Source organism: Melopsittacus undulatus, chromosome 3 (assembly GCF_012275295.1).
Source record: "Melopsittacus undulatus isolate bMelUnd1 chromosome 3, bMelUnd1.mat.Z, whole genome shotgun sequence".
NCBI lineage: Eukaryota > Metazoa > Chordata > Aves > Psittaciformes > Psittaculidae > Melopsittacus > Melopsittacus undulatus.
This window is the reverse complement of record NC_047529.1, coordinates 84,456,077-84,468,802: the sequence shown is the minus strand read 5'-3', so window position 1 is coordinate 84,468,802 and position 12,726 is coordinate 84,456,077.

Below are 12,726 nucleotides of genomic sequence, written 5' to 3'. Positions count from 1 at the left end.
TCCTTAAGAATTACCTTGAAGAAAACATAATGATCCTGTTAAGAAAATAGTCCAGTAAACACATTCTTGGCATGACTGTCCTGTGAATTGGATGGCCTAGGAAACTGGTAATAAGATTTTGTATCTTTTCTTCCTGCGTTTGAAACTAATCTGTGCTCATAGCCAGTCAGCATAGCTATTCCAAAGAGCTTTTCTGTGACCTATGCAGCACAATTTGGCAGTGTCCTTTCGGGCAGCTCTTGCAGCACTATGTGTGCACTGCAAGAATTACAGAGAAATTTCTGCCCATTTTCTAAGTACTCTCTATAATCCCCTGAAATCCAGTGAAAGTCCTACTGTGACAGGAGCAATAATGCTCCGGTGTATGCAAGTGAAAGATTTAAACAGCACTTGGCTGATGGGAGTCACGTGAGGTTGATCTCTAAAAGTATTTCAGACAACCACTCCTACTTAAGTTATTAGTAGTTCAACATGCTGCTTTATTCACTAGTCCTAACCAACAATACTTGGACTCTTCTTTCTTTTGTAACCTCATTGTTACAAATTTAACAATGTTGTGTAAGTTGTGCAAGACAGGAGCTGCTTTTTGAAAGAAGTGTATAACCAGTAGTAGTGCCTTTCCTTACATCTTCTCAGCAAGCTTCCAACGCTATGAAGAGCACTAGGTCCACCGTGCTTAATTGGGAGCATTTAAAATTGAGATGCTGAAATTGGGTCCATCTGCATCAGGAGCCAGGCACTTCCAAAGGGCACCTATGATCTGTATATGCTTTCAGAAACATTTCTCTTTCTCCACCAACTGCAGAGGTGATTTAGCATAAACAGGCTCCTAATTCAGGCACCTGAGTTAACTGCTTAAAGAAAAATAAGAATTAATCAAGTCTTCCTCTTTGAAACTACCTGTTAGATATATTTAAGCACAGGAGCTACTGGATGTCAGATGTTCCCTTTTGTAAAGCTGAAAGGGAGAGAAATAGCTTGCTTTCTACTTTATGGTCATTGTGCATGTAAGCAGGTGAGGCAAAACAAGAAGACAGGTATCATGAGTCTGCATGCCAGTGAGTAAAGCCAGTGGTGTAGTCTGTCAAAATCCATTTGGGCAAAGGGGCAGGGGACTGTAGGTCAAAGCAAATATCAGAGTCCTTGTGTGAATAACAGGGACTTGCTCACTTTGGTATCTGGCAATGACTCTATGGCATCCTTCAAAGCAATAAATAAATGAAACCACATTGTCATTGCAGGGAGGTTTTTACCATGTTTGTGGAGGGGAGTGAAACAAGCATAGAAGGCAGCCCAAGTTTAGCATAGACAGGAGAAAGAGCTTTGTATCTGAAGGGGTCCTGCAGGGATGCTGGAGAAGGACTCTTCATCAGGGACTGTAGTGATAGGACAAGGGGTAACGGGTTAAAACTTAAACATGGGAAGTTTGGACTGGATATAAGGAAGAAGTTCCTTAATGTGAGGGTGGTGAGGCACTGGAATAGGTTGCCCAAAAAAGTGGTAAATGCCCCATCCCTGGCAGTGTTCAAGGCTAGGCTGGACAGAGCCTTGGGCAACACGGTCTAGTGTGAGGCATCCCTGCCCATGGCAGGAAGGTTAAAACTAGATGATCTTAAGGTCCTTTCCAACCCTAACCATTCTATCATTCTATCATAACTGCATTCTAGCTAAATATGAGACCACATTATCAAATCTTACATGCAAAGTAGATAACTCTTCCCACTTACTCTTTCTTTATGAGCCTGTAGCCTATGCACCTATACTGTACAGAAATGTGCTTTTCTGCCCACATGGCAGGCACATGCACCAGCAAGCAAACAAGGCCTGCACATAAACACCCATGATGTATAGCTATAGGTTTCTCATTGTTTCTGAAAGTGCAAATAAGTCTGCAAGAGGCTGACATGGAAAGACACAACAGTATTTGAAAGGAAAGTAATAATCTCTTCTTTACCAGATGAGATAATCCCATTTTTCCTACTATTCTTCAATCTGACTAAAGTAAAAAAATCCAAAGTTTATTTCTCTTTGTCACTGTTCTTTCAATTAATTCAGTAAAAACTTTATAGAATTTTTAAGTGAAAGTATATGGAAAATTACTCATGGCCCTGGGGTTTGTTCATAAGGTCTGCAGCATATCATTGCTGGAGCTACAAAGCAAGGAAAGCTTCATTCGTCTTCTTCAAATAGCACTTTCACTGAATCCCAATGGGATCTGAAATTTCAATGTATATATTTGAGGTCAAAGAGCTACAGTATTAATTAATGTTGAGATTTTACCATACTTTTTCAGACCTGAGAAAAAATGAGATTTCCAAGTGCATCTGCATCATAACAACTCTATTGTATCTCATAATCCATTCTTTTTAGATTTGACCATTACAGTTCAAGTCTGAGACAGCTGAGCCTAATGAGATGGATCGGTGGAAAAGGACCCTGCTGCTTCAAGACACAAGAGGCATGCCACACCAGTCAGTGCTAAGGGGGAGGCTGATTACTCTTTCAGGTTTTTCTGAATGATCTCTATGTTTTGGTCTCCTGACTTCTTTTATCTCTCCTCCCTAAGTCAGCACCCACCACACTTTTTTTAGAAACATGTATTTTACAGCAAAATGCTTCAGACCCAGCTGAGGGCGAGGGAAAAGAAAACCAGTATCTCACACTTTGTACATATTCTTCTGCATAAAAGAAAAAGCTCTCTCTGTTTTTTCACTGCTCTTATCTCTTCTTAAAACACCCAGACAGCTTAAAAACATAGTTGTATATATCAAGAATATATGTGAAAAACAATATTGTCAGAGGATCACTCTGAAAACTTGAATTTCAGTGAGCTTTGTGCCGTTTCCTGAATAACACCCTCAGATCTCATGTACTGTCTTATAATTACAAAAAATATAACTTGGTATAGCATGCACTATGTCAGGTTTGATTATGCCAGCAGAGAAAGACATGGAATACAGAGAGAGAATAAAGGAAGAATGATGGCTGTCTACTGGCTTATCAATTTACATCTCTCTACAGTAAATCTTAAGTCCTTTGTGCTGTCAGTCATGCACTCCTACGACACTGATTGCTGCAATATGAAAATCACAGCTTTGAGATCCATTTGTACATTCACATATTTGCACCGCCTTTCTGGGCTTATTGCTTCAGTGGCTGCAGCATCCCCCATCAGCATGGGTCCTGTGATTTGAGGCTTGATGTTTTCCTCTACTATGCAGCTTATGTGTAACAGGTCATACCAACACTCTCTTAATCACCCTCTCCAGTTCAAATTAGGGAGAAAATGGAAAAAGTCCTCAGGAAACTGTAAAGGTAACAAATGATCCTGTACTAGATGACATATTTCAGGCCTATAAATCACAATAATATTTTGTGATTGTGGCTAAAAAAACACACCTCCTCATCGAATATTTACTGTGACATAAATAGCCACATCATGCTTTTGAACAGATTAACAGCAACTGCATATTTTCAGCTGAAATGACACACTGGAAATTAATTAAGACAAAACGACATGAACAAAACCCACCTCACTGATGCTGTTGCCTCTGCAGCAGCTGTCAGCAGCAAAGAGAAGCTTCCTACAATTTCAGAGGCATGGTGTTCAGAAAACAAAAATCATACAGGCAGGTATGGTCGTGTACACATATACACTAAAACTAAATTTCCTGTGAACTGAGCAGTAATTCAGGGTTTCACCCTTCCCAAGTTCCCTACTGTCAAGACCCACAGCCAGAAGTGGACCAGCAATGTTTCTTGCAGTTGTAAAATACAAGCGGTCATAGAAAAACTTTCCAAACTTTTCATAGAGCCAGTGAGGGCAAACACTCCACCATGTGAAATTTACCACAGGACCACAGGTAACTAGTAAGGAGAAGAATCAAAAACTACCCTTGCCCTAAGAACTGCCCTCAGCTATTCCTTTAACATGGAGTAAGCATTAAAATCTGTAGCTGAGTACTAACCCACATCTGAATACTTGAATATAACTTGCCTCTAATGGGTTAAGGATTGTGATGCAAGGAAAACAAAAGCTACTCAGAAACATAGCAGGGTAATAAATTATTGCTGATTTCCTCAACTTACATCAGTTGATCAGAATCCCTTACAGTGCAGTGTTTCTGTCTTAAAATTCTCTGCATTAAAAAAGGGAAAACTGTCATATTCATGCACTTGGCTTTTGAGCTGCATTCCGTAAGGCAAGTACAATTCTTCCAGATCAGCAAATCTGTACAATATGGCAGTGTTTGGTTCCCACACTGAATAAAACATGGTCTGTCCTATCCAAACCATTTATTAGACTCAGCATTATTTTCTCACTATAAACATTCCTAATAGCTTTGGACCATTTTTGTCATGAAGTAACAAGAGCACGAAAACGCTAGTGTGCTTAAAATAAACTTCTATGTTATGTTTTGGGTTGGGTTTTTTCCTCATGTTAAGGCTCAGGTCTCCTAATGCTCAATGCTCTATGGGGCTTCTGCCACAAAAGGTTATTTCCTCCTTGCCATCTCCTAAAATCATCAAATTCCTGCATCTGGGATGAAGGGGCATTACAAGCAAGTAAATAACAACAGAAAGAGCAGAAGGCAAATTTTTTCATAACTTACCCTTAATTTTAACTGGAAAAGATACTTGAGACTTGGAGCTTGATTTGAACTAGTAAAGATCCTTATTTAGGGAACAAAGTTAGCAGCAACCAATATAATTTTGCAGCATTTGTCACTGATAATAAATAACCCAAAAGAATATTTTCTATTTTTGCAGCTCATTAGACATCCATGATACTTCCACTCAAAGCCAGTCTCCCTTATGGTAAGGCCATCACCTTCTGCACCATCAGGAGTAATAGCTCTGGGATTAACCTAAGGCCCACCAAGCTAGTAGCCTGTTACTGACAGTGGCTGACTGATGATGTCCAGAAAGTAGTAAAAAAACTTCACTGAGCCACAGTCATAGACATGCATTTCTCTTCCATATCTGTGTGCAATGTGAACTAGCCTGAATTTACATTTTAAGCTACTCTCTGCTAAAACTGCATTGGTAAGTCAAAGCCAGAGCCCAAAACATAGTGCAGGGACTGTCCAGTCTTGAGTTTTAACTAACAGGTCTTGACAATCTTGCCAAAACCCTGAAATTGTACCCATGAGCATAACACTAGAAAATCCATTAAAACACTACTCAGTATTTCACCCACTATGTTCTTTAACCTTTGAGACACATTTTTGCATGAGAAGTATTTGAATGACAGCCCTAGCAGCAGCCTATCACCCCACAATAATGAAGGATTAATTGCCTCCACCATCAGCACTCTATTATTATTTGTAGCATCAAATGCCTGCTCTTTTCTTGTGAGCTACAAATGCCTAGGAACACAGAAAAGAAGACACTGTGCAATAATTCAACAAGTCTTCTAGCCTGCACCTGCTTTTAATTAGTTACTCTCAAATCAGACCTGCAGAGCCAGAAGCTGCAAGTGAGAGCACTGCTGACTGCTGGCCTGGCTGGGCTGCCGGCATAATTAATTGCATTCTTACCATGACTCTGTCCTCTACGCCAACAAAAGTCAGTCATCTGCTGGGAAAGTCTGAGCTGATGCTTCTCCACCCTTTGAGCCAGGGCATAGAACACTTCAATAACCGCATCCTCCAGCTTCATATTACTGCCTGCCTCCCAAACTGACATGCTGATCACCTCAGTGACACTGGAGACTACACAGAGGCAGGGGGTGAGAAGGTATAAAGGAAAAGAAAAAAGATGTGAAAAGCTGAACTAGAGAACTGCTGACCACAGAAACCACCACTCAGCATCTGTCCAAAAAACAAAGGCTTGCTTGGATAGAGGTTTGGCAAAATGACAGTTAATAACCTGGCTGTGTTGGCATTCCTCTAGCCCTCAATGTTACAGCACTCATGTAAGATTCAAGCTATTCATATACATTAATTACTGTATCCCCAAAGCACTCTTTGGGAAAGAGGGAAGTTCATTATTGCTATTGAACATGTGACAAAGAAAGTGGTCTTCTCCAAAGTTTCCACAGGAACCAGCAGAAAAGCAAGGTTCAGTGCTCCTTGCCATGGCTGCTGTTTTCAGCGCAAGAACATCTCTTTTTGCCAGGAGCTAAGGCAACCACAGGCTACACCTCACCAGAAGGCTGGCAAGAAGACAGCACAGAAACAGAGGTTTAGGCATGGAGATGATATCTCCAAACCAACAGCACCTGTGGAGCATGTTTGAATGAAGAGGACAGTGTACAAGTCTGAACAGGAACCTTGCACTTCCATTGCTGCAAAGGAGTGAGTGGGTTATTGCTGACAATTCCATGTCTTCTGTGCCTTCCTCTAAGGGCAAACAACACTGTTTCCTGGTGGTATTGATAGGGCTGGAGCAGAGACAGAAGATGCAGAACAGGGAAACCGATGGCAGAGCTTGGCAAGCCTGGGAGTGAGAAGAAGCTTCATTGCCCTGCTTGCTGGAATAACCCTCTGGGGTGATATGAACTTTCTTCTATATGAATAAGTGGCAGACAGACTGTTTGTTTGCAAAGAGAGAAGAGGGACTTGACCAACAACAATCTTCAAAGCTTTTGAAACACACAGTTTCAAAATTATAGGCTTTCTTTATAAATCTCTTTATTTCACTTTTTGAGAGGAGCCTGGTACATCTCTTTTTAAAATTAATGACATATACTTGATCAAAAATGCTAAAATGCTAGTTCCAGCAAATTACACAGATAATTAAGCCTAATTTCAATAATGCTCTGAAACATTACTAATAAATCTTTGGGCTCTTGCAGTCTTTGAATATACACAAGCTACTTCATGAGCACCAAATTCCACGGTCACAGCTCCCTTTCTGTCGAGCTTTGGCAACTCCAAGCTGAATTCTGCTGCCAGTTATATCCCTGTAAGTCTGGAGCAATTGCTTGTCCTCAGTGGCATAACTCAAGATTACAGCTGTGTAAATGTGTACAGAATGTAGCTTGAAACGTTGTAAATCTGACCTTCAGCTTGCTTCCATGAAAGGGGAAAACCCAGGAACTTGTTTTCACATCCAGTAAGCTTCTTGAAAAATGACCCTGCATAAATGTTATGATTCCAGTCATACATACATCAATACTAAAATGGAGCTAAAACTGCCCAGTGTCTAGGTCTACCAGGAGGGGGCAAGGAGCAGAGTGTTATATTTATGAGCTATCACAAGCAATGCTTGCTTTCAAGTACTGACATGCACTTTGACCCCCTACTATGGTACATCAAGACCTCCACCTTATTCTTGGTTAATAGCTTGCTGTTTGACCTCAAGATACTGCAGCATTTCATCTCTGGCAGCACTTGAATGTTGATCACCCGACCTCCCAACCCACATAGCTGGATCTATTCTTTTGCAGGAGCTTAGGGACTGTGAGCCTCACAGACTACCAGAGATAGTGAGACCTTTATGGACCTGGGCAGCACCATTGCTCTTGCTGAACTGTTAGCATACTGACACCCCAAAAACCTGATCCAAGCCATTTGGGGCCATCTCTTCACATGGAGATGGACAGATTCAGTCCTAGTGCCACCCTATGCAATGAGCACTTATGCCTGTACTCTCAGAATTCCCACATGCAGAGAGGGGCCAGGGAAGTGAAATCTGCCTTGTTGCCCCAACTCCTCATCATAAGCAGGCCAAGCAAATAAGAAAAACACTCTCACAGCTCTGAGTACTTTCCCAGTCTCCTCTTAGTCACCATTCCTCTAAAGTTTTCTCTGTACAAGACTTGCTAAACAAAGAGTATTGTATAACACAATTACCAAACTGCATTAGAAGGAAGAGTATCACAAAAACCAGACTTCTGAACACAACACCAAAAAGAAAAAAGAATATGATAATTTCAGCGTCTTTTGTTTGTAGGAGCACAAGTTAAATAATTCATGATTGTTCAAAACAACTGGCTTTGGAGAAAACACAATTTGCCGAAAGTGCAGTACAATCCTTGCAGGGTTGCCACTTGCAGTTATGAAAGGATATCTTAGTTATTACTTATATACACATAGCATTAGCTAGATTCAGGCCAGAAAAAAACACCAAAATCCTACACAATAAGTGTTCCTATAATGTTGATTTTGACTGTCAGGCTAGCCAAACGTCTTTTCCCTGTCCTGATATGTCCACATAACATTCAGAAAACATTATCACACCACCAAGTAGAACAGATAACTGGCCTATACATTCAGGACTTTTATCTGCCCAAAGAATAAAATGATGGCTCTGTACTACAGCACACAGCTGGACAGAGATAGACAAAGATGCACATATCTGTGGCAGCAAGGATATTTATCAATGGAAGAAAAGCCTGCAGAGGATATGCCAGCATTTTATTCTTGCTTCTATGCAGCTTCTAGACTGCATTATCAATCTCTGGCATTACCCCAAATTAAAAGCCACTGTGTTTATGCAAAATACTTTTAAACAAGCAGCATCTCTTGTCTTCATTTCTAACTTTCATCTAATTTCATAGAATCATAGAATCATATGAATGAAAGAGCCACGAATGTCATCAAAATGTGAAGGAAGACAGGATCCAAGTATGATGGCCTGTAACTCACCTACCATTAAAAAATGGACCGATGGATATTTTAACCACTTTATATATTTTAAAATAACATTTTTTTCTTTGTATACTAAGGAGTGAATGTGCTTTCTATTTAAATTCCCAAACTGAAAAAGCAATAGAGCAGTGTGTAAAAGCCATTTCACTTTCATGTTAACACAAACATGTGCCTGGAGATAGAAGAAGGGCAATAACAGATCCCTCTGCCCACAGACACTCTGGCAGGTCAGCTAAGGACCTATATCAGTGATGAGAAATAAGATGGAATTTCTCTTTACTTAACAATGAAAACAGTTTCCATTATCAAATGTTCCTAGTGCCTGGTTTGTTTTGGAAACTCTGTGGGATCTGCATTTCCTTCTGCAAAAGGGGGCTGTGAAATCAGAAAAAAATCTTCCATGGGTATTTAAATTTAAAGAAATAATTAATTAAATTACCTAGATTTAATGTATTCTTTTTTTTCCCTCCCCTGCTTTCCATGAGCTTATCACTTCTTCAGAGTTTGTCTTGAGCTAAATGTCACTGCAAACTGAAGTGCTGGGTGCAGAATAATAAATTTCATCCAAGGCCTTTTAAGTTACAGGTGATTTAATATAGTAACTGTGGACAAGCCAGGCCCCCATTGTGCTCCCACTAATGTCAATGAGTATTTGTTGCCCGTGAGTTCAGAAATGGATACCATCCCTGGCTGTGACAGATTGCTCCTAATCTAAATTTGTCACACTCTGCCACTGTCCGTACCTCATTTTCTGGGTGCCCATCTTCAGGCATCCAAAGATTAATTTGCAGAGCAGGCAGATGCTATCGGAAGCGGAGGGAAGACCATCTTCACTTTGTGCAGACACTCTCGCATTTGGATGTAGTTGCTGTCCTTCACACACAGCCCTTGCGAAGGACTCTTCCTTGCTTCCATCCTAAATGGAGGCGCAAAGGGAAGAGCTTATCTGGTTGTTGCTTTGTTTCTGCAGCAGAGTGGTAATAGCTCAGGGAAGCTCAGAACATAAAAAATGGAAACAAGAACTGGGAATTTATGCCCAGGACAGAGGTGGGAAAGAAAAAGGAAAAAAAAAAAAAAGACATTTTGCACTATTGCTGGGAGAAATCTGGGTGCAAAGACACTGTCATTCACACTTCAGTTCTCCTTAAGGTCAGGATGTGTATGTGTTTGTAAAGAAGCCCATCCTGCGTTAAAAACAAGCAAACATCCCATACACACACCCCAAAACAAGCAAACAACAAACCAACCATTTTCTCCTTTCAGCAAAAACTATCAGTGACCTCTTGTACCTGGCTAACTTTCCAGGTGGAAAAGACTAACACCACAAAGCTCAAAGCAATTTCAGCAAAAGCTAGGTCCTCCAGTACCCTGCAGGTACTACAGCTCAATTAGCAGAGCCCTTTTTTTTTGTTTTAACTCTCTACATCTACGTTTTTCAGGAAACAAAAGGATGAGATCACTTCAGCGCACCCAGTCAGCTGTGAATATGCACAAGGATGAAGATGCTCTGCTGAGAATGCCCCAGAGAGAAAATGACTGCTCTTCTTCAGAGTCCAGGAAACCCAAACTCCCCTACTGAATAGCAAGACTGCAAAAGAAGAGATAAAATAAACCCATGCCAACCACAAAGGATATTTATTCAGTCAGGAAATACCAAACTTCCATAGCCCAATGTTTCACTTCACAATTCTGATACTTTTCAATACAGTTTTTTCTAGGCCACATAATATACTATTCATTAAACGCATGCATAATATCAGTCCTAAAAGATTGAGCAGCTTCCCTCACCAGCTTTTCCGTATCAGATTTCCCCATGTTTATAATGTCTATCTCTGTTGCTGCAAGATAGACCTATACAAACAAAAATCAATCCCTGCCTGGCTGCACAGGGAAACACTGACCCTGAATAACCATCACGTGCTAATGGTGTGGACAGCCTAAATTTCACAGCTTTAACCTCTTCAACTCTCAGGACTTTTGTAACAGGACTTTGATTTTTTCCAATAGGTTTGTTCTCTTGGGGTCTCCACATGACTATTGGAGGACAGGAGCTTCTGGCTGAACCCGAGAAGAGCCTGTGGCGCAGCAGGTCAGTAAAATATACATTCTGCAACCCCTCGGGTGTGTGTTTAAGCATACACATAGAAGGTGAAACTTGGTCCCAATGACATCAATGGCAATTTTAGTATCGACATCAATGGAGGGAAATTTTATCCAGTGAGACTAATTTATGAGATTAATGTAAAGGACCAGGGCCCAAATTTTCTTTACTCATCAGAAATGAATAATACTGAGTTTGAAGTAACACCAGATAACCAAATTACACTTGCAAATAAACACATTATGATGGACTGCAGCAGTGTAAGTGAAAAATATTATTCACCTTCCAGGAGAAAAGAAATAGTTTTTAAATGAACCTATAATTTAATCTATCCTTTAGAATATTAGCTTAAGGGAAAAAAAATATTACCCTTTAGGAAATAGGGTCATAATGGAGGCTTCCCAGGTAGCTCTCATGGAAACATTCAAAATAGATGTGAGCACACATTATAGGTTTCCATAAATGTCAACATTTATTTCTGGTAAATATTGTCCCTTGCTTTATCTCTGCCAGTGGTATCCCCTCAGACCAATAAATGCATGCAGCAGTCCATACCTACTTATTACTCTCTTTGGATTAGCAATGATTACAAGTGACTGTTGCATAGAGGTACTGGATGGAGTCTCCAAACTCTTCCCTCATGGGACATCAGGCTCACACTGCTGCATGACCCCCAGCAGGCATTTTCCTTCTCAAAGACAGTACTGGTGTTTATAGCGAACCAGCAAGGTCTGCCCCTCCTGCTCTCAGGTCAAAGTGACCACCAAGCATTTGTTAATGATGGGTTGTCCCACAGCTAGAAGGGCCATCTTAACATCCTACTCTGCCTTGCTACATACATCTCCCTGGTTGATGTGCAGTAATCACATATACTAATCATAGAGACCAGAGGAACTAGATGATCATCAAGGTCCCTTCCAACCCAAATGATTCTGTGATTTGATGATAATTTAACATATTTTCTTCAGGATCCTCCTAGGAGAGATTCCATGCCCATTTCTCAAATGAGAAACAGTACGTATGTACCAATACAGGCCTATAAGCAGGCCTTTGTTACAAGTGTGGTAAATGGCAATCAGAGCCAAAAAAGAGGAGTCATCTGGATAAAAGGCTCTGCTAAAAAGGAAGGGACAAAATTCACCCTGGGACTGCACTGAGCATACAGTCCTGCAAAGCAGACAGTCCAAGAGCAGGAAAGCAGAGTGTAATACAAAGCAATTCACTGGTTTCCCAAAGACGACACTACGGGCTGCAGGCAGCTCACAGCCAAGACAAATAGAGATGCGCTGATTGTACATCTGCCCACAGGCTAATTTTGCTGTGGGAGAAGGGAGCCTTGGAAACCTTGAGCTGTTTTCCATTGCAGGAAGCCTTGGTGATGATGGTGCAGTACAAATTGTCCATTCTTTCCCTGGGAGTGAATTGTCCCTGGGTTGCACCAGGTATGAAGTCTGCTGGTGCAAGGTCCCTTTGAACCAAGACTGAGGATGTGAGGGGAGCAGAAGAGAAAGATGAAAGCAATAACAATTTCATAAGAATGTGGAGAAAGGCCTTTAGCCTTTTGCTAAAGGCAGAAAAAAAGTAACAAAATCCACTGGACATGAACTCCAGTGCCCCTGAGTGAAAGCCTGCCCCTACCTCAGGAGAATGAGAAATCAAGCTACGTGACAACATGTAACAGACTCTGTGATTTTCTGTTTTATTGACCACAAGCAAGGAACACTCAAGAGAATCCAAGGAAAACACTTCTTGTGCTACTGGTGAAAAGCAAATACTTGTTACAAGGCAAAGGAGTAATCTGGAAATAAAGAGAGGGACTAGGAAGCACTGTGGTAACTAAGCCTAAATAGCAAATGCAGGGAAATGTCTGGGAACCTTGCCTCTGTACAAGCAGCAGTATGTTCAGTGCTCCTGAAGCTATTCTCTAAACATGCTCAGACAACATGCTTGCACTGTTTCAAGTTCATGCTGAAGACAATTAATGTAAATAGATGGAGAAGGCCAAATGGATGGATTGACCTTGGAACT